At 43.6% G+C, this 23,731-nt stretch overlaps 2 long non-coding RNA genes across 2 annotated transcripts; one reads left to right on the top strand and one right to left on the bottom strand.

Annotated features, from left to right (window-relative positions):
- Positions 1-216: 216 nt before the first annotated feature.
- Positions 217-13,195, top strand: LOC119401271 (uncharacterized). Its single transcript, XR_005185411.2, has 2 exons — positions 217-297; positions 5,789-13,195. It is a non-coding gene; the product is annotated as an uncharacterized LOC119401271 (long non-coding RNA).
- LOC119401272 (uncharacterized) lies at positions 4,377-22,007 on the bottom strand. The gene is made up of 3 exons (XR_005185412.2): positions 21,725-22,007; positions 18,859-19,100; positions 4,377-4,653 (listed from the first exon to the last, which is right to left on the bottom strand). It is a non-coding gene; the product is annotated as an uncharacterized LOC119401272 (long non-coding RNA).
- Between the last annotated feature and the right edge of the window lie 1,724 nt (positions 22,008-23,731).

Raw genomic sequence — 23,731 nt, 5'->3', positions numbered from 1 at the left:
AAATTAAGTGCATTGTGTAGGGGACTCCGCAATCTTGGTTCGCTTGGGGCATTCGCCGTAACACTTATGTGTCCTGCCGAAAAAGCATGTTCGATTGTGACGGGTACAGCTGTGCAAAGAACAGTCAATGTGTTTCTAGACTCGCGCGTTTGTTGTTTCCAGAAGATGAGGATGATACTGCTGCTATAGTAAAAAGAAACACAATCTTTGCAGGTCTGTCCTGAAAAGTACAATGGTGCAAGGGTACCCAAATTTCTACAAGTGTTCTACAACGATGCAGTGAGACCCCAAGAAAAGGTAGGCGTCACACAAAGGAACAGAAGATCAATAAGAATGACCTTTTTTTTTTTTGACACAGACAATTGTTGCAGTAACCTCAAGGCATAAAACATTTTGGCTGCCAAACAGTGCTATCAGATCGAAATACTTAAGTGTGCACAAACATGGACTGAGGGGCATGATGGCAACACAAGGGCTTACTTCCAACTAATCATTTATTTACAAAACTGCACAATATGAACACTTTCTCTCATGACGAAACAAGACTGAAATGCGCCATAAAGTGTATACATGGAAGGTGCACTGACGCACGACTGACCCCTGTCAACCAAATCAGCTTCGACTATCTTCCTGACATCTTGTCTTATTTCTCACTGCTACCTGGCACAAATTATACAGTGGTTTATGAGGCGTCCTATTCCTTAACCTGCACTCATGACAATGTACAGGAAGGTTGCTGTCTCCCCGCCTTCCTCTTGTTCCTGAAGTCTTCGGTTCAGACACCTACAAGTCTGTCTGGCTGATATAGCTGAAACTGTGCGATAGGGGACTTCATATACCACTCCAGATACATACAAATGGGTCCCAATGCTTGGTACTGGATGGCTCTTTCGTTTTCTTGAATGGAAGAGTAATTTGGCAAAGCTTTTCCAACTTCTCGGGGCCAGAAAACACCACTCTGATACTGCTGCAGTTTCCAATCTTTTTTAGGTGTTGCGATCTATTATGCATGCGTGGAAGCATGACAGTATGGATTGTATTTCCTACTTGAAAACGGTGAGCACGATTAGCATGGCAGGTCAGTTGTGCGGCAGCGCACCTTCCATTATTTTATCTAAGCAAACGCAGCTTCTGAGCATGTTCACCTGGATATTGGCATTTCTGTCTTGTGGTGGTCATGAACGAAAGCATTCATATTGTGCTGCTTTGTAAATAAATGATTAGTTGGAAGTAAGCCCTTGTGTTGTCATCACCTCCTTCTGTCCTTATTTGTGTGTGCTTAGATGTGCTGCTATGCAAAACATTCGCCTGAAAAACGTTGCTGTAGTGTTCTCAGAAGCAAGAAAACTTTTCTTAGTGACTGCATTTCAATGACTGGAAACCGGAGTCATTACAGTTTTAAAAGCAAACAGCTTTTTTAAGAATTGGTCTATCTTGCAATCATTATCTCTATAACCTGTTCTTTTGCGTTATGACTACTGTGGCAAGAGCCTGCTAACCCAAGATGACACGAGGTAAGTGCAACTCTGATATGAACAAAAGTCTGGTGTAAATTTCTGTGAGGTAACGTCTTGGTGAAAAGGCAAATTTATGTGTCAGTATCTTCATTCTGGTTCTTTGTTCCGTTTATTGGACATAACTATCCTACATTCAAGTATTGTTCAGAAGTTTTAGCACTAAAGTGTTTTATGCCGGGATCCACCAACACTTCAGTGACGTTATTTTCGTCACTGAAATGACATTTAAAAAATGCACACGATCAGATGGCAAAGCGAAATTTAAAGAAAAAGTTCCATCAATGGGAGTCGAACCCACGCCCTCACGCTCCGTGACAAAAAGATGCCCGGGCACGCTATCCACTGCGTCACTGTCACACACTCTGGAGGCTTTACAAACACGCCCTTTAAATCTCACACTTTCCTCTCATAGTGCTCTTGGTTGCCGTCTGGGAGCAGTAAGGTGAAAATAACGCATTATGACCGTGGCCTCTGCGATTAGCTTCAGCAGCGCGTCGTTGCTGCGCCTCCGTTCCATTCGGTGCATTTCCAATAGGAGAAGTGCATTTTTGTCAACGCCTTAACACCACCACGAGGGTGGCGACCTTAACCCGAGCCTTGGCCTCTCTCATAGCATCCATCCATAGTGAAAATAGCTCTGCGATGCGCGCCTGCGTTGCCTGGCTGTAACACCGCGTTACCCACTTACGCTCACCCCTAGAAAAATCGCAGCCGCGCTTGAGGGTAGACATGAGGTGTGTTGCGTTTCCCTCTAGTCCCGCCCTGGTGTTCATTAACTCTTTAGCATGCAGTGGGATGGTGCATGTTAAAGAGCCCAAGTTACGTCCCAAGTCCAAGTTCTGCACTCAATCAGCGATGCTCTTCTGGCTGTCACACCGCTTTCTTCGAATACGCTCTCCCCATTAACTGCTACAGCTACCACAAAGGTTTGTCTAATCGTTGATCATGGACATTAGTCGTCACAATGGAGATGTGCTACTAAGCGTCGACATCGGTGCATCCATGTTAAACGGTGCTATAGCTGCCAAACACCAATAAACATTTTGCAAGCTCTCTTATATCAATGTACAGTAAACATTCAACTACTTCTGTAAAGACGCATTTTACTTTCTTGTTATACAGATTCCTATGACGGGGGGATCAACCATAGCTTGCAATCCTAGCTGACGTATAGAGAGGTGTATACAATTTGAGTTGGAACAAACAAACGTAGACTCAAAGTAGGACTTCATGGAAGCAATGTCAATACTATGTGCAGGCAAGCAGTAGACAATACTACGTACTGCATTTCCTGCATTAATAGGTGCTTGCTACAAAACGTAATTGACTGATACCGATGCTCGATTGTCCGCCAACAAGGTGGATCTAACTCTTTTCACTGAGTTGCACCAATATTTATGAAAGAACGTTGATTGCTCTTTCCAATATGCCGACTGGCTGACTTTCCTCCTCCTGACGAAGCTTGCAGATGTGCCATGCACATTGCACATTCCATGACTCAGAATGAAAAGGAACATAATAGAAAGTCACAGTTTTAAGTTCTGGAAAACTTAAAAGTGCGGTTGCTTGAGCAGTGCTTCCCGTGCTCTTTTTTCTTCCAGCACTCTTCTTTTCTTTTCCAAGCTGGGGTCACATAGCACATGCTACGTGATGCCAGCTAGGAAAAAGAATGTTCCGCATTCGCCATCATTGCTGTGAGCGACGCTGACTAATACTCCGATGTTTGCATGCACATAAATACCCGATAAAATGTACAGGAGGATGACTGCTGCCATAGCCCAATTAGTGGAGCATTGGATGCACTCATAGGTCGACAAACTCACTCATGAGTCGACTCACTCAGACTCGCATTGAGCCGTGAGTCCGAGTGAGTCCGGTTGGGAAAAATATTAGCGAGTCAGAATCCGAGTGAGTCCGGTTGAGGAAAATTTTGGCGAGTCTGAATCTGTGTGAGCCCTAAGCACAACATATATAACTGAGCTCCAAAATTTTTTTGCTGACCTATGATGATAACTACTCAATTTCAGCATTACTATCGTCCTTATGATGGCTCCCGTTGATACTCACTTCTACTCACATATACTTCAACGCACTAGTGTTCATACACCAGCTCATTATTTATTGATCAGAGGCGTGCCCCCCTTGACAACCCCCCCCCTTGAAACATTTTTCAAAGGAACTTGATTAAAATAGCTCGTGTGACTAATATCTTGCAATAAAAATACACCTACTGGATTGCAATCACTGATAACTTGTATATGAAGGTATGAGATCAAAGTATGTATCATAGAGCACCGATTATGCGAGATATGGATGTTTAAGTGCGTTGACATCCTGATCGAAAAAGCTAGTTATACGCTAACGGACTAATGAGTCGACTCACTCAGACTCAGATCGAGCTGTGAACCTGAGTCTGACCGAGTCCGAGTGAGTAATATTTAGGCGAGTTTGAGTCCTAGTGAGTCCGGTTGAGAAAAATTAGTCCGAGTCGGAGCGAGTCCGGTTGAGGAAAATTTTGGTGAGTCCGAGTGAGCTCTAAGGTCAAAATGTATTTCATGAGCGAGTCCGAGTGAGCTCCACATTTTTTGCTGACCTATGGATGCACTATCCAAACGTTGCAGGTGCAGTCCCTGCCAGCTGCAAATTGTGATTTCGTCCACTTTACTTCCTTCACATTTCTATCGTAATTATTACGGAAATAGTACACTTAACACTCCCTATACTTACCTTGGCTTCATTACCTGTTGGTTTTCATTCAGGTTGTATGAAACAAAGAAACTAGCATTGTGGAATAGCGCGGATAACATACAGGGACACAGGCAAGTGAGACGACACAGGCACTAACTTTGAACTGACGTTTATTTTTTCGGAGCAACATCACAAACATATTCAATATTTCACAGCCCTGGAAAGTCTTTATTGATCCTGAAAAGGCAGATGCAGCAAAGTGTGTCTGGTGGCTCTGTTGGCAGGCGATACCATTTTGCCTTAGGTTTTATAACAGCAGTTTGTTTGTCCACAAAAAAAAAAAAAATTCTTCCTGTTCCTTTGTGCCATGCCCATCTTTTGTTGAAATTTTGACTGCATTCTTGTGGAACACGTGTAGAAATTTGGACACCTTGCTCCAGGTGGTGTCCTGCAAAGATCAAGCATTTTTATTTAGTGTACCAGTAGCATCACAATAAAGACAGAAACTGATACTATGGTATAAGTGTAGCCTTGCGAAAGAACATTATAGCAGTTGAAAGTACACTACAAGTGATTCAGGCAAAAGTATTCCTAGATAGGTATAATTCTGTACAATAAAGTCCAATCCAAGAACATTTAAGCATTTCTTATCAGTTGTCAATGCAACTGATAAACTCACCCAACCATATAACAGTGTTGTGCCTTAGTGATGTGCCAAACAACCTTGAGAACGTTTAGGGCGATGCAGGCCTCTTTGAAAGCTGGAACGGTTTCAAAGGTGGCAGTTCTGCGGATTTCCATTCCAAAGAACACGATCTATTGTGTTCTCAACAAGTGCCACAGTTACTCGTATTCACGGTTTGTAGAAGCTCCACATCAATGAGAGCATAGCCATTGTCATTACAGATTTTGTCCTTGCGGCGACGCGTAATGAGGACAAACAAAGCTTACTTGCTGAAGTGCTCGCACGCTCTTGGTCTTGTTTCTGTGTGCTCTTTCTGAACAGTTTATTTTATTCGTCAACACGAGAATATCTTTTGCCGTCTCAACAAAATGAACAAAGGCGCAACTAAACTAAAAATAAATGCACAGAACCGTGTCTCCGTGCATGTCTCACACAGACAAGGCAAGTGGACTCGGCAAAATGCCTCAAGTGTTCAAAAAGGTGCACTATGGGTAGCCGGAATACTTTTTTTAAAACCTGCTAAGCTCGGGGCAGCTGCCAGTTTCGGTGTTTAAATAATTCACTTGAGGCAGAAAGCTCGGGCTGTGCACCATCTGATGAAAAGGGGCTTGGCTGCTCGTTAGTTGGTCTGGAAAACCCAGTCTTTTGGCTCATACAAAGCGCACAAAAATTTGTGGGGCACTGCATATTGTTAAGGAAGGCCCTAGCATTGCAAACAAGGAAAAAACCAAATTTCGATTTTTTAAGAACTTTTACCCTACCCTGTGTCCTTAAGTGTGCTGAGCAGTAAGATATTTCTGATTGAGCTAGTGCAAGTGCCCGTTTGTATGCCTTGCATACTGACTTGCGTTCTTGTTCTTATTCATGGCAACTAGGTGTCATCATCTCTCTTACACAGGTTTTCGCTTGGCACTGGATACACCTGCATGGGTACATACCACCCTTGGCCTACCGTGATCAGGATCTTAAGTGCTTGGATATATAACTGGAGCAAGACAAGTGGCGGCGGAAGATGTACAGTCACTCTCAATATGACGCATCACGGGAGCGCGTGGTATCATGAGTTCAAAGACTGGCCATGGCTTCCACTAGCCCTTATTTCCATAACTAAATGCTGTTCTCGCACTCGGGGATGATTCCAAATAAGAAAATATCATTTAGTTGCTGAAATGAAAACACGTTGAACCCATGCGCAATCTTTGAACTCATGAGGCCACACGCTCCCGTATTGCAAGTCATACTGAGTGGAAAAAAGTTTCTGCTAAAAGATTCTATATAAAAGTGGAAAAGTGATTCTGCTACTCCATGTAATCCTGCAGTCTGCTAAGCAGGGCAAGCTCTAGAAGTATGCCCACAAACAATGCTGTCGATATGGTTGCGGTTTGCCTAGTCTAGGAATGGCTACAATTTATGCCTATTGATGCCCATTTCCACTGGGCAGCAAGTTTGCCAGTTTCCCAGCATTACATCATGAATGTAGTGATCACCTGGTTTTTATGAACTGCTTGAAGTGTCATGTGAAGACCAAGAAGGGCTCCAACTACAATAAAATCATCTTTTTTTCTATAAAAACCAGGCAAGTAACAGAATCAAGCAATATTGCTCATGAATTTGAGCTACGCACAATAATTCTTATTAGGGTCATTCCACGCCAAACGTCCCAGGCGACCATCTCAAATGTTCTCGAAAAAAATCGTGCTGATTTCTTGCATTCAAAACAGCGATTCGCTAGAATATTTCGGAGAGAAAAAATTTTTTGGTCACATGGGAGCCTTCCGAATTTCGCAGAAGGTCGTCCGAGTGGTGGTTTGTCAGAAAAATTATATTGAGTTATCGTTGCTTGCTTCAATACCAAATTTGTTTTTCTTACTAAGCAAAGGTGTTTGTGTAAGGTGTTCGAAGCTCAATAATATTAGTGCAATTTTTCTGCCACAAACGCCTCCAGAAAATTTGCAAAATGTCCTGTGTTTGCATTTTTTCCTGTGTAATATTGCGCTATGTATGAATATCTGAATAATGAATACTTACTCTACAAAAAGGTATATTTTGCATTGAAAATATTATTCAGACCACTGCTGCTTTTCAAGTTTGCGAGAAAAAATCGCAAACTTGAGAAAATCATCATTTTGGTCCACACTGAAAAGCAATTTACACCATGTGGTGCTCTAATTAAAATTCGTCTTTATACCTCAATCGAAAGCAAAGAAATAGTTCTTATATGGCAAGTTTTATCATTACAATTTTTGTTTTAAGGAAGAAAATAATTTTTGAATTTCCCCATCAACGTCTATGGGGAACTTTAATGAGGAAGCTGCCGTATAACCAAATGGGAAGATAGCCGTCAGTGGGGATCTTAAAAAATTATTTTCTTTCTTAAAACAAAAATTGTAATGATAAAACTTGCCGTATGAGAAGAACTATTTATTTGCTTTCGATTGAGGTATAAAGTTGATTTTTAATTAGGGCACGTGATGTAAATTGCGTCTCAATGTGGACCAAAATGATTTTTTCTCGCTAAACTGAAAAACAGCAGTGGTCTCAAAATATTTTCAACACAAAATAAGCTCTCATTTAAAGTTCGAACAAAGGTGCAAAACACAAGTGAGAAGGGCATATAACACAAAAAAAAAGGTACAAGTAAACAGAACAAGCACTTTCTCCCTCCCTCCACAAAGTTAGCAAAATGCGCGAAAAGCAAACCAGTTTGGCATAGCAACTTGGGATTTTCGTTTGACCGCCGTGAAAAGAGTCGTATGTGCTAGGCTATGTTCTCTGAAATTTGAAACAGGGGACTTTTTATTTATGCCACCTGGTTTTGCAACAAACCAGCAAAGCTGGCTATCTCCAATACGAATGCATGGCCTTCGAGATCGGCAACGTGCAAGAAGCCGTCGCAACAAGAGGGGATTTTATATAATTTGTACAGGGCTGTGAATGAACGAAGCAGAAAAAAGGCCAGTGAGCTCAACTTTTTGTTGATTACAAACGCAAAAAGCCAACACACACGACCAAAGCAAGGACAAAGAAAAAGAGGAAGAAGTGGCGTTCGTCATTTTTGGTGACTTACGTTCGCAAGTCTAGCAACAAATAACACAGACGTCGTCGCCGCACTAGACCACGCTATGTCGACGTCTATTTGTCCCACGCCCCTCTCCTGCGTGTGCTTGAGGACCGAGCGGCATTTTTGATCGTATTTACGTAAATCGCGTGCTTTTCTTTATACATTCGTGCCATATTTATTGAGGACTATGCTATGCAACTGCCAACGTATTCGAAATACACTACGCTCGCCTTGTGTGATCCTGCGCAGCGTCGACGTCGACAGCGTGAGGTACGTGAACATTGTATGTACTACATTTGTGAACGACGCAGTTCATTATTATACCAGTCGTTGCATCGCTGTTGGGTCACTTCTGCTGTTCGGATGTTTCATTAAGGCCGCTTGACAAAGCGAACCGGTTTGTTTCTCACGCGAAAAAAAAAAAAAAAAAGCGGTCACAATGTGTAATTTACCGGTAGGGGACATTCAATCGAATCCGGATTCCCAAACGGCGCAATTTTTCGAAGCGGGTCAGGAATATCTAAGCAGATCTTAGTGATATTGACAATGATTTGAAGAAAATTGTGACGCTGCGTCGCATTTAGAGGACGGGTGGTTTGCTGTGTAGTTATGTTTATGGTTTCGTTTGAAGAAGAAAAAAAAAAAGAGCTAGTATCGGCGTTGTGTGCGTCTTCCTTCCTTCAGGCTTAGTTTGTTTTGCGCTGTCCACACACGCACAAAGAAAGCTATCTTGCGCAGTAAACCACTCTTATGATAGCGTAATTAAGTTTTCGAAAGGGCTTGACCTCCACTAGACATTCTTGTTAAACCAAGCGTCAAAACTGACATGTTCTTGGGCATTAATGCCTATGCAATGAATTATACTGCTGGGTTCACAGCTTTATTTTTCTCTGACAACCTACGAAAATCTCAAGGGCACATGCCATTTTATGAATGTAAAAACATTTAAAAGATGATGTTACCAAACATTGTTTACGTCAAGCTCAACTGTGACCTAGTTCAAGTGGTTACCGTTCCCATTCATACATTGTACTTCAGGTTTTACAGCAGACTTAGTTTGTGTCAACAGCAACTATACTCGACACACTGTACTGGTGCAACAAGGTTCATCTGATCCCCATATACTAAGCCTTAAAATCCTGCTACGTCATAATAGCTGCTCGTGTGCTATTATGCTACTAATTATTGGAGTAAAAGTAACCAATTAAAGGAGTCATAGCAAATCTTTGCTCTTTCTTACTTCCATGGTGCTTTTTCTGACAAGTTGTGCAAAGCGTGGTAGTTTTGCATCCGTTTCAAGGGAACTTCCTTGCTTCAAATCTAAACACCAAAGTATTTCGTGCTGTTAGTGGCTTACCTGTTATTGTAAAATTAATGCTAATTCCTGTTTGTACTTTTTCAATGCTTGCCAATATCAGTAAAAACGACTGATCGACTTGAATGTAGTTCAAGTTGTTGTTTATGTATTCTTCTATCTCTCTCTGCCACCTTTGTGTTTGTAAACTGTCAGAACATCATAGTGCCATATTTTTCTAACCAGACTGTATTAAAGGGATGGACACCCTCTCAGAACTTCAATTAGACTCATCAGCTCAATTATCTCATTTAACTCAATAAGCTCATTACATGCGGATATACATTTCTATTTCTTCACTGAAGTCACTTTTGGTGCCTCACGGGGCAAAGTAGTGAGGCATAATATGATGGTGATCATGTGACCTTTTTACTGGTGCACACAGTTAATGGTCACTATATCAGTGTTGAAATACAGTACACTTTTTTTTTTAAATTGTAATCTTTTCTAATCTAAAATGTGCTCATACACCTTCATTTGTACTGAGCAGAACAGTGGTGCCGCCTTCATATGACATATGATCCAATGCTTATGAACGGCAGCATATGGCCTCTGCGATTAGCTCCGGCAAAGGGCTAATCGAGGAGGCTGCAGCATGAAAGTTAGCTGAGGGACTAGCAGCCCCAGTAGAGAAGTTGGAGAAGTAGCACGAGCGCCTGGCCCTCGGTGGTGAAGGGATTTCACGTGACGACGAGCATTGGAAAAACTGATTCTACCGGCTTTATATATATATATATATATATATATATATATATACGAAATGTTTCATAAACGTTTCCAACTAACTTATTTGCCGTTTGAACGAGGTGCAGCGCATCTGATTCCAAATCATTGCAGTTTCCCACTGACAAATGCATGGAATTAATTTGGTGGTGTGGCCATGTTAAGTGTTCTCTTGTTCTGCTCTCTGTTTGTCTGGGAGATTTAGGTGTATGTTAAGAACCCCAGGTGGTCGAAATTTCCGGAGCCCTCCACTACAGCGTCGTCCCTCATAATCATAACATGGTTTTGCGATGTCAAACCCCAGCATATTTTTTTTAGATAGTGTTGTGATGTGACAGTCGCTTGTGCTGCGCCCCCTCTTTGTGCGCATATCTGGAAGCATATATACATTTTGGTGATGTGAGAAAAATAAACTAGTTGATAGTCTGGCGCCCTATCCTATCTTCTCTTTTTTCCTTGCTTGTCTCAGTTGCGCCACAAATATTTTATTAAACCCAGCATAGCAAATGTTTGTCTGGGACACATCTTGCGAACATGACCACGCTGCTGGCACTGGTAGCATTTTGCCAAGTGGAACCCGCATGTCCTAGAGTCGTGCCCCGTTTTTCCACGCCTGAAACATGGTCTGGTCACCCATTGTGCATTTATGTTTCTCAACACGTGTTACACCTTCCTCTAATTCAGGTGAAGGCCTCATCATCTTCATGTTTTCTTCTACCATTTCTGACGACGTACTAAGTTATTTTGCAAGCCGCAAGCTATCCGGTCCCGCAGCATCTTATCCAGTGAACTGCTGAAGTTGCAGGTATCTGCCAATTGCCAAATGGCTACAGGAATATCTCTGACTGCCTCCCCTGGCATCTGGTTGCGTGAGAAAAATTTGTAGGATTGGGCTATTTCATTCTGGCTGGGCGAAAAGTGCTGCTGCAGTATGTCAAGTGCTTCTTCGTATGATTGCCTGTTCACCTTTGTTGGCGTGCAACGTCCACTCACGACGGCCACGATGTACAGCATACACTGTAACCATCAATATCCTCTTCACAGTAGTAATCGTTTAGTCAAGTCAGGCATAGATCACATTGGCCCAAGCAATGAGACACTAGTAGCCCAAACCACAGTCGATCACACCCACTGCAAATGCAACCGAAGGGGTTAGCTGTAAAGACGTGATGGAAATGTGCGGCCCTGTGGTGAAATGCCAAAGGTACCTGCAATGCAGCCACAGTTGCTGCTCGCTAAGCTTGTTTGCGTTCTTTTGCCATTGGAGCTTCCTCACGCACTGCCATGAGTTCTGCATCCTTTGCAGCCTTCGCTCTCCTTTTATTGGGCTGCATTGCTTAGCTGAAGCATTTGAGAGTATGCAACCATGATGTGACGAAGGTCAGAGAGCTTAATCAGCCGGAATGGACATGTCCTGAACTAAACCTTATTGCAAATGTTTTCTTCTTGTTGCATCGAAGTGATCAGCTTGTAATGTGCAGTCTTGGGTAGTTAGCCGCGGTCCATAGTTGAAGCTATAGACCGCATGAGGTCACTGCTCGCTGCAGCGGCCATGTTTGCGAAAGGAGTGAGCTGCTGGCTAGGAGAGCCAAAGTAGGGGCTAGTTGAAGTAACAACTGCGACAGTTCGCGCTCGTCCTGTGTATACCTGCGCATTCTTTTCATGCGTCCTTCTTTGTGTTTGAGCAGCGCACTGCAAGTGTCGAGCTGTGACAGTTGTTAGTTTGCACTCGCCTTGTGCGTTTTCTTTTCCAGCGTCCTTTGAGCTTGAGCAGCGCACAGGAAGTTTCTATCTGCTTGCCGTTCTTCACGTGACATTACAATTTCTTGCTATCGCATTCATTGCTTTGCCCTTGAGGTGAAACTGTGATTTTTTTTCTATTGTTGTGTTCTGCTTGCACAATTGTACTCAAGCTTTACAATTTCTGAGTTTCTCGCACACTGCTGTGTTTGAAGAAACCTACAATCAGAGTAACTGAACAGACCTGCAAATTAGAGCAGGTAGCGCAAAAATACGAAGACACAAACGAGGAACATACTATACACGAGATGAGTGCTATCTGAATATATGTTCCTCACTTGTGTCTTCGTATTTTAGGGGCGAAGCTCCTTAAAGGGACACTAAAGGCAAATAACAATTTATGTCAGAGCGAAAGCTCAATGTATGACAAGGTCTAAAACGGCAATATTATCAACACCAGTGCCCTACTTACCAAAAATTTAGCTAAATGTATCACATGATGAACGACACGAGTGGGACATTTTCGAAGTGATCCCGATGACGTATGGAAGTCTGCCTACAATAAATCACTAGTAATCAAACTAGCAGCAATAAAAAAAGAACCTTCCGTGCATCAAAAGACGTAATAAAATGCTGTTTGTTCGTTTCTGTTTGATTCATGGAAAAAAGAACCTCTGTGGCGTTGCCATGGGGAACGGCGCGCGTGGTTCAAAGGTTCCGTTTTCGCCGAACTGCACTTTGCCTGGTGCCCTGCTTCGTTTGGGTGGTAATTTTGGTATCGCGTACTGCCGCGTGTGTTTTGCGCGCTCGTGAAAGTCGCTCTGACAGAAAGTTCGACAAAATGCCGCATGCATGTGATGTTGCCGGATGCCCGAATGGTGCACAACGCCAGTGCTGCAGCATGGAAACTGATGTGTCTTTTCACTGGGTGCCGCGGAATGAACCCTTACGCTCGAAGTGGCTCAGTGTCATGCCGTAGTGCCAGTGTGCTAAACAGTCAAAAACTCTGCGTGTGTGCTGACTGCACTTTCGTACTGAGGATTACGAGACCAACTGCAACTTGGTCAAGGCTTTCAATGTGCCCATCCGAGCAAGTCTTTGCCGCAGTGTCGTCGGCGACTAGTATCGGCGGCCGCGCAGTAAAGGCGGGCAACGTTGGGCACGGCAGCAGTGACGTATGAAAGTCTGATTTCAGGCGGGTGATTTGAAGTGCGCTAACGTGATGTGGACCACTAAAACGTGATTTTATTTCAAAATAAGCACTTCTTTGGCATAAAAGTAGCACTACGAGGTTTCTGGACCACTATTTCAACAATCAACGTCGACTTAATATTTGCCTTTAGTGTCCCTTAAAGACCTAGCGTTGTCCGCCGTCAGCGTCCATCATGGTACACGAAACCAAAACTAAAACTGAAAAAAAAAAATAATAAATACATGAGAGAGCGCATCGAAAAATCGAAAAAAAACAACACATCTGCGAAAAAAAAAATACACGAGGGTGCACCGAAAACTGAACAAAAATCGAAACTGATTAAAAAAAAAACATCTGTGAAAAAAAAATACACGAGAGGGCGCTGCGGTGCACGACCTCTCACAACAGAGAACACGCTGCAATAAAGCTATCTAACGGAACCATCGTCATGACAGTATACCTGTTTCCGAATCTCTCCCGAGGCAACGTAGAAAAGTACATCGATCTAGCAATGAGCGATTATAAAACAAAGTACAAGAACAACCCCTTCGTGCTAGTCGGTGACTTTAACGTTGACATCACCGACGACTGGCTTGTGCAGTACATGACGTCTCGATACGCTCTACGATGCATTTGTATGACTGTAAACAGCCAACAACCATCAGTGAGATGTGCATAGACCTTGTCTTTGCCAACTCCAGCTTGGATCCAATTGAAGAACCACTGGCTCTACATTTCACGGATCATAAAGCGGTGATAATGAAAGGAAGACGGAATCCAGCACTCAACACGACATACGAATTATGACCGATAAAATGTATATACTCTACACACCTGTTGTCACTCATTTACATGGTGAAGAGTGGGCAATATCACGGGAGATTCACGGTTACTGAGCTATCCAAGCTTCGCCCCACTCTTCATCATTCACTTCGTGGATATGCATGGATGTTTTTGTGCTACCTGCTCTAATATGCATTCTTACAAACTCGCCCAGATTTCTGTTCTTGTAAGACCTACAAAGTCCCAGGCTACTTTAACTAATTAAACTGCACACCAAACCAGCAACCAACTGGTGTGTGATGTATTTACTGACTTCACTTCCATACGGTACAGGAGTCATTTCTGTACATTTCTGTATGGAGTTTTCTCATGTGCCATGCGGCACAGCAGTCTGTGCCAAAAGCTTAAGACACAGGGTAAGGCAAAATTTAAAAAATAATCACCTTTTTTTCCCTCGCAATCCGAAAAGTGTATACCTTTGTCCATATTCATGTTTATCTTAAAAAGTCTTTTTTGTGGCTGAAAAGCAGTTTTTCCGAAAGCAAGTAGTGAGTGAACATGCATCCCAGGATAAGCCCCTCATATGCAATCCATGCTTACAGTCCATTTACTACAAAAAAGCTTCGTGTACCAAAGCCAAAATGGTTGTCTAGAGTCAGCTGTTTATAAGAAATTATCGGGTAACTTCTAAGGCAGTCCGGAGACGCTGTGCACCTATTTATTCGCACTTTTTCTTCGAAGCACGTCTGTGCATACACTTTCAGCTCCTAGGGTCATTGGTCATTGTCGTGTCTGTCAATAAGTTGAGATGCTGAAGGTAAAGAAGGCTTTAAAGGAGTACTGACACGATTTTGAAGTGCAGCAAAACGGACGTTTTTGGTTTCCTTGGCATGTAGTGTTAACGCTCTCCCCACAGCGCATCCGCGAAACACGTATAAATATTTAAGTTTGATTTTAAAGTTTTCATCTCCCAGCATCTGCAAGGCAGCTTCACCGCATGGAGAGCCCTATGACGTTTCAAGTCAGCTCACTTGGTTTGCGAAATCTGGGTTCTGCATGCAGCCTAAATCACAGAAATCGCTGTCGGATGCACTGGACGACGGTTCACTCATCACGAACCACGTTCGGCTGACAGCAAAGGACAGCAGGTGAATATTTCATGGGTTGCAGTCTGTTTGTGACGTCACGGGCAGACTTGACACGTCACTATGAAGCCGCCCTCTCGAAACCAAAACCGAAACTGCTGGTTAAAAGAAGCGATATTAAAAATATATGTAATGCATCCCCAGGCACCACGACACTCTTTTTAGGGTTCTCGACATCCGTGCTTTCATTTAGAGCAACAACCCGAAAAATTTTAAAATTCATGTCAGTACTCCTTAAGGAAGTCTAAATTTCATGGCAAGCAATGCAGTTATCTTGTAAATGTGAATAAATACCAACGATATGCTGAAGTAGAGCACTGCACGGGCCGATTTTTCCGGCCCGGTCCCTGCCCAGCCCGAAAACGCCATGCTCCGGCCCGCCCGAGCCCGGCCCGGTGTTCTTAAATGTGGCCTGTACCCGGCCCGGGCCCGAAAGGTTTGGGCCCGGCCCGTTTGAGCTAGTTATGCCTTGAGCATAAAGGAGGCACTGTCCAGCCATCGGTTATTGTGAAGATACCTGCCGCACACAAGATATTTTCTAGAGATTGTTTTAGGAACTTCTTTCAGTGTCACGACTTTTACTGGTACTGTGTATACTTTCGGTTAATTACGCCCGTAACACTCTTGCGAAATAATTGCAGGGAAATATAAAATATAATTGGAGACATAGCTGGCTGTTTCATGTATGCACGCAGTGCTAACCACGCAATCTTATTTTTGCATTTCAAAGAACGACTACAAAATATAATACCTCCATAAAGTGAAAAAAAAAAAAAAAAAAACATGGAAGACATTTTTAGTTTAAGTTCTACATCAATTGCATACGAGCTAGGGCTGTTGAGTAAAAGTAGCAAGTCTGCAAACTTCGTCTATTGCACAATGCAATGAAAAAAAAAAAAAAACGTGCTCTATCTGCTTCTGGTAGGAATACACCATGCTGGGCAGCGTTACATAAATCAAAGCTGTCGTGTTGACTCCTCGGCAGGCAACTGCACCCAACTTACACTACGTTTTCGTGTTCAAAACAAGAACGTTCTTTGTCCCACCCTTTTTCCCCGAGTCACCGCCACCGCAGTGCCATATATCTGTCAAAGCGAGGAACACCCGTTGGCGAGCGAGCCACCGTCTTCGCTGTTCCCTGAAGATGGCTGTCTTGTCGTCTTCGTGTGACCGCCTTCGATGTTTAAAAATGTTATGCCTTAAAGCAAGACCGGACTAAGGGCTTCCAAAACAACTGTCTATTGAGCGCCGAAGTGAACCAGCCGGCGGCCTCTTTAGCGCTCCCCGTCGAACGTGATGTGTCGGGTGCCCGGAGCGTGATTATACAGATACGTATGAGACCCGGGCCTAATACGGGCCTGGCTCAGGCCCGAGCCCGACCCAAGCCCGTACATCACGGGCCCGATCCAACAATCCCTTACCCGGCCGGCCCGGGCCCGTGCAGTGCTCTATGCTGAAGTGCCACTTACTGAACGAGCAAGCTCTTCATCGTCAAATCTCTCAGCCTTTCGGGGCAAATCGCCTGCAGTGTGGCAACGGGTATGCTCTAATGCATGGGTTCTCAAACTGGGTTTCAGGAAGGACATCTTAAGGTTCTGCGAGCGGCCAGAACAAATGCAACCCGCTCCTGTTTGACCTGCATTAGCAACTAATTTATTTCTTTAGACAAGCGAATTTGTGTTGCATACTGCATTTAACGAAACCATCGCACGCCCAATGCGCACATTGGGTGTCTGCAGGTAGCGAGACCCACATGGTAGCAGCACTAAAGACTCTTCGTCTAATGAGCGCCACAAAACTTGCACGATTTGCAGATGCATGGTGACAGAATGTGCGCAGCGCTGTTAATTCATGCTCGTGAGCGTTCAAACCAGTTCAAACGACGTTAACGGGCACCTCGGCGCTTTGTTCGTGGCTCATGGTGTGTTGGCATGGCATGGTGTGTTCACATGGCATAGTTTTCACACATGGTGATTTGCCACTGATCCATGTTGGTTTTGTAATCAAACCATGCAACGAGCGCTTTAATACGCGTAAGAGGCGTCGCTTCATGGGCCACATGAGCATTCAGGCATTTACAACCGACGTATCGGTCGACGGCTGTTTCACTGTGTGACTGGCATGCCTCCTTTTATGTTTTGCAAAAAATAAAACAGGCCTCTGTACGCCCGGCGCTTCGTTTGCGTGAACAGATTGCTTACGCTGCACGGTGCCTGAAGCATGTAGTGTATGGTCGGCAGACGTTTTACGTGACTCGTGGAGCGGCACAGGGGCTAATTGCAAGTCTATGTATTATCAGGAGTTCTACATTAATGGCGATGGCCTTCGATATTAAAGAAAGGAGAACAGGCCAACAGGGACACTGTGTTTGCGTGCGTACCCCCCTTCCCCCCCACCAGTTTCGATTGTCTTCATGCTCAAGAAAAGGTTAAGAGATTCCGCGGCACTCTGGAAAAGCCACTGGGGTTCCCCAAGGCCAGAAAGTTTGAGAACCCCTGGTCTAATGGATGTGAATATTATTTGTGATGCAATTAGACAGAATCACGCCTGCAAACTGTGCTGTGAAAGCATTGAGCAAATTGGAATTGCATCACAGACTGCTTTCATTTAATAATGGCAGTATCGCACGTGCCAAAATTCTGAAATTATTAGGGTGGAAGGCCTGGCCAAAATGCAGTCAATTTGCCGACAAAAGTTGACCATAACCTACGACACATTGCGGATAAAGCTCCACAACCGCTCACAAAAGGAGCAAGGCAAGCAAGACGGCAGGCTCGAGAGTGAAGAAATGACTTTGGCAATGATTACCAAGCTTGCAGCTACTAAATAAAAATGTTGAATGGTGTTTGTGGCAAAAGATGTTCGCTTTTCAGCTGCTTTCTTACTTTAAATATCATTATTACAAAATAACCAGTTAAATATTTTTTCTTGTATTTTGCATAAGGATACAAACTACTCTACTGCAGCAGAATTAAATTATGCACTTTACAGTTTGTGTTATAAATTTTGAAAGATTCAAATTAACCCAAAGTTTAGGTCTTAGTGGTAAAAATTCACCAAATTGTATTATTAGTCAGATTTTAATGAACCTGGTAGAGTTAAAAGAGCGCAAAATTTGGAAGAAAAATGACGTTTGTATTATGTCAACATTCCTTTTAGTTACTAAGAATGCGGTTCCTCAGTATGGTAAAAAATGCATGGGACGTATAGGGCTTACCCCGTGCCCTCCTTAAAGGAGTACTGACACGAATTTTAAAAATTTTCGGATTGTTGCTCTAAATAAATATACTGGTGTCGAGAAACCTAAAACGAGTATTGTGGTGCCTGGGAATGCATCGTATATATTTTAATTACCGCTACCTTAAAAAGACACTTTCGGTTTCGATATCAAGGGGGCGGCTTCTCAGTGACGTTTCATATCAGTATGACGTCACGGGGATACAGAAACTCGCGACGTACTAACGGCAAATCCGTCATCTGCTCGTGGTGCACATAAACAATGATGAGTGAACTGTCGTCCAGTGACCCTGACAGTGTCTGCGATTTAGGCTGCATGCAGGACGCAGAACTCGCAAACTCGGGGGAACTGTCTTGACTCGTCGGGATAATGTCCATAGCAGTGGGGCTGGCTTGCAGATGCTCAGCGACGAAAACTTCAATGTCAAATTAAAATATTTTATACGTGTTCTCCGACACCGGTGTGTGGACAGCGTTGACATTGCATACCAAGGAAACGGAAAATGTCCCTTTTGCGATGTCTCAAAATCGTGTCAGTACTCCTTTAAAGGGATATGGAACAGAACATTCACCACCGAGATTTTCAGCCCAATTGAAAGCTTGGGTGCTGAAATTGGTTGCCACAACCTCGTTTTCAGGCAGAAACTAGTGGGAAGTAATGAATTTAAGGCTTGTTTCACAAACTGCCATTACTAGCGGCCGCGCTGTGAACTAGAAGTGACGTGTAACTTACCGAAAACTGGCTTCTCAACCAGGCTCCTGGGTGGGGGCACATCTCGATGCCTTTGTGGGAAAGGCTGAAGGGATGTAAAGGAGACATGGAGAAGGGGAAGTAGCACGACAGGAAAGCGCACACCAACTGCCTGTCTCTACTGCTGCTGCGTCCACCACCAGCGCACACTGCCGTCGAAGAGCTGTTCCACACGTACTGGTGTGCATCTGCCACATGCTCACAATCCTCCAAAGACTAGCCATCTGTTCAAAAGATGTGCGAAATAAAATATGTTTATCAGAACAGTTCACTCTTCAGAGTAACATTTCATTGATTTTGTTAATTTTTTCATATTTATGTTCAGTATCCCTTTCAAGTTGTATATTGTGAACAGTAAGCAAATGCAGATGAAATGCAAGTCTTCTATGTTATAATTTTAACATGAAAACTTTATCATTATGTACCATTATGTAATCACGCTGTCACACAGCATGGTTCTGACTATTCAATCAGCTTCTTCACGATAAGCTAGGGATAAATAAAGACAAATATATCGAACCCATGAACCCACAAATAACACAGTCCGGACCATAGCAAGAAGGTGTGAGAATTTTCAAGCAGGGCAACTGCTTTTCAAAAACCGTTCTTTTCCCGAACAGCACACTGTGGGAATGTCCTGCCTGATGAGGCTGTTATGCAGAAGTGTTCCTTCATTCATGAATGCAATAGCGAAGCTTCTAGCCATCCTTTGAACATAAAACTTTTTTCCAGATATCCCATGTTTTCACCACTGTGTGCACCTGACTCACATTTGTCTCTGCTGTGATGAGCACTTAGTTTGATTATCTATGAAGACCTGCTCAATGTGTTGTATTTCTTGTCTTCATCTGTATTTTACTGGCCATGGAAGTTCATTACAAATAAAGATCACTGAGGGTGCAAAGAGCATATGCAGTGGCCACAGGCACAGGCTTGCTGAATTGCTACCATACCAGCAAATAAGCCGGATGTCCGGGTCTGATCTCTTTCATCGGAAGCATCATCAACAGCCTGACTACACCCGAAGGCTTCTTCTATATTTCGCTAATCAACTTGGTCCTGTGTCAGGCGCAGCCCCATTATCCATGCAAACTTCTTAATATCAACTGTTAACCTTACTTTCTGCCTGCCCGTCATTGTAAGCATAACTTCCTACTAATAACACAAGAGTGCAATCTGGGCATTAAGGCTGGTGTTCACTTTGTGCACACACAATTTGGTAATTGAGGACCTAAGGTATGACATGGCAATTCTACTTTCTACAACATTACAATGCTTCTACGAAAAGTTTTGCAACAGTTTTGAAGATCCAGGGGAGTACTGCCAGCGCACATGGTTATCCTGTAATGCTAAGGCAATGTCTAGAAAATGTACTACACAACTCTGAGGCCTTTGTTCGGAAAATTTCAACCCTCCTCTATTTTCTCGGAATGGTTGCTCACTAAAAGGGCACAGTGTGCCTTTCCGGTTCCATTTTCATTGCCTGGTTCTTTTTTCTTGCCTGTGCCTGCATGCCTTACCTTCTTTCGTGTTGAATCTCAGTCAAATAGCTCAATTTTCTGAGGTGATGTGCATGCATTTTAACATAAAAACAAATGCAATGAATGTAAACGTGGGGCACTTTGGTAGGAGAGTGCAGGTAATCTGCTGCAGCCCTATCTATCCCTACAGTAACGAAAAAAAGCCGAGTTGGCAATGGCGTGGAAACTCTGTTCAAATAAACCAGACGTAGACCAGCTAATGATTTCAATCTCAAGAAGGCAGGGTGTGCTGCACGAAGAAAGATCACGGGGAAAGCAGGGCTTGAGAGGAGGGCAGCATGTAGCTCACTAATGAATAAGGCTCGGCCATACACTAACTTCACGTGAGTGGAGTAACACAGGTAATGCAGCCGGCAGTGGCAGTGCACCGCTTTTGCCTGTGACTGAAGCTTAGTACCTCAGCTATCGTTCGTGCATTGTTGGGCAGCAATAGGTAGTTGAACTTCTTGTCCAGAAGTACTTTAAAAATATGAAGCAGTTATTGCATATAAACTATTGTGCTAAAAAGAAATACACTGCAAACCATATGTAATAAGATTTCAATGATGTACTACCTGCATAGCTTCCAGTGCTGCCTAGTATGTAAGCAGTAGACTATATAGTTCTAAGTTACCACACAGCCATAATGGCTCACTACATTTTATTACAGTATTGCAAGCAGGCAACTTTGGCAGGCAAGCAGGCAAGTTTTCTGTGACGACGAACACTCCTTTGTGCCGGCAAATAGATGTTAGGAAGCTGTATGAAATTAGGTTTGCTTTCTTTTATTATTTTATTTTCAGCCCGCCTGAACTACGTAAGCAGCATTTTGTGGTTGCATACGACACCTCTCACCCCTTATGCTAAATATATCCTTTGCTGTCTCTGGAAGCAAGAAACGCCCGAGTTTACAAACACTGCTGGCACTGGCTGTTCTTCGCACAGCTGTACCCGTCACAATCAAACATGCTTTTTCGGTAGGACACTGGTGTTACGGCGAATGCACCAAGCAACAAAATTGAGGAGTCCCCTACTAGACAGACCTTTCTTACGACGTAAAGCGCAACAGATCGCAGCATCACCATGCTCGCGCAGAATTACGAGGTGACAAAAGCAAAGTATAAGAACACGTTAAGAAAATGCAGTCACGAAATTAACGTTATATATGGGGACGAGCGCAGAGGGGATATAAGACTGATGGGAAATAACACCGCTACTTTGCGTAGCAACCGAACACAAGAACAAAACAAAAATATTTGGGCCTCCGTAACAGCGCGAGCAGGAAATGTAGGCTTATTGTCGCTTAATTACTAAACACTTTCACATACCTTTTGCACCACGCATCGTACTGTTGGGCTGAGTCCACGATCGATGGTTCACATTCTTCGACGCCCTGTCAGCCACAGGCTTCATTTTTTTTCACGGCCACGAAGAACTCTTCTTTCACTTGATCCGGCATCCCACGTACGCGATATGCGCGAGCAAAGCAGTGGGCCGTGCAGGCTCGCGCGCGATTACTTACATATGCAGCCACTTTGGCGTAATGCTTACACCGCGTATATGTTTACACAGCGCGGCGTATATCATCACACAACACCAGAGAAGACAACACAGCAGTACAGCCAGACGAGACCTTCAAAGCTTCAAATGTACCAGTACCCCGCCGCCATCACAGCGCGCAGAAAAAATCGGCGTACGAAACAGCGGCGCGGTCGGGCGCCGCTGGCGCCCACCGCCGTTCCGCCGTTGCTATGGTATGACATCAGAGCGTCCTATGGTGAAAGCAGCCAATCCGCGTGCAGGCCCGGTTGCTAGCTCTGTATCCACTAGATCCTCAATATGCGCTTCCCGGGCACCCTCCAGTGATGCTGGAAAAATAGCGATGATTACTGCAACGCCAGGCAGAACCTTCCTTTTCATTCAAACTGCGCGCCGGTGGTATTACATCGTGCGTGACGTTTCTGAGCAGGTCACGTGACCCCCGAGATGTCCAGGCGCGAATAGACTCTCTCTCCCGCACAAAGGCCTGGTGGTGTCGTTACGAACCCGTCCCGACTAGTGTTACACGGACGCGTTTTACAAAATGACGCTTCCTCGAAGCCAAATGACACCCTTTCGCGCGCATTCGACGTCGTCGCCTGGCGACGGTTGGTCGCACGAAGAGAGAGCTGGAATCATCCGAGGGAAGTCCTCGGACGCAGGAAAACCTTGATTTCTGCCCCGAGCGACTCGCTATCGTCAAGGCTGCGTGCGTCACGGACAGGAGTATACACCTCCGTGGATTACAGCACCGCAGGCTGAGCACTCACTCTCCGCGTTCGTCGTGCGCGCCAACAAAACACGCTCGTCGTTGATACGGACAATACACGTCCATCCGCCCAGTGAGAAGCACTGCGGGAAATTTGTGGTCGTAACTGCAATTTGCAAAACAAGTATAGTATAAGCGATAGCATGAACAATGTAATTGTTCGTATAACCAATGTCTTTATTTTGTATTTGGATCTATTTGTATTTTCGATAGCATAAGCAATAACATAAGCAATGTATTTGTTGTATTTGTGTGTATTTGTCTTTTTTAGAAGCAATGCATTCCATCTTGCTTTGTTTTGTTGCCTACATTTGCACCACAAAATATTGCACTACTACCCTGCTAAAATATCTTTGGGGATTGCCAGTACAAAATAAATAAATAAATAAATAAATAAATAAATAAATAAATAAATAAATAAATAATAAATAAATAAATGCTGAGATATAGTGGCCTGAGGCATTTAAACATTGTATGAGTTCTGGCGCAAATGTTTTTTTTTTTTCTTTCTCAGCTTTTTATCTGTTTAATGTTAAGAGACAACACCTCACACTTACTTGTATTTTTTTATAGGTCGGGATATGAAGAGCATACCGCATTAAATTCGGCCGCAGTGTTCCAACTCATGCGCTCATCGATCGGCTGTGTGTGCTCGTGCCCTGATTGCCAATAGACGTCTGCGTGTGAATCGCAATATTCGACAAAGCACTTTCTCTGATAGGTTCTTTATTGACGCATTCTTTATTGGTTTCTTTATTTATTTTCGAAGGTTCTAGGTTCGCTCTCTATCGGCAGCTGGTCATCCACTGTAATTCGTTTCCATTTATGTATTAATTGCTACACTAAAGCTAAAAATTAAAATCAATGTCCCTATGCATTTTTTCGCTTCATTGACTGTTGCCTTCATTAAGCTGTGTCTAACAAAAAAGAAAAGAAAGAAAACGAGCCCTTGATCCATTGCCCTGCTTCCATTCCCTGTTCGAGTATCCCTCAAGGTCAGATATCTGACTGGCAAACCTTTTCATAG

Source organism: Rhipicephalus sanguineus, chromosome 8 (genome assembly GCF_013339695.2).
Source record: "Rhipicephalus sanguineus isolate Rsan-2018 chromosome 8, BIME_Rsan_1.4, whole genome shotgun sequence".
NCBI lineage: Eukaryota > Metazoa > Arthropoda > Arachnida > Ixodida > Ixodidae > Rhipicephalus > Rhipicephalus sanguineus.
The sequence above is the reverse complement of the archived record's forward strand: the minus strand, read 5'-3'. Positions and strand labels throughout refer to the sequence as shown.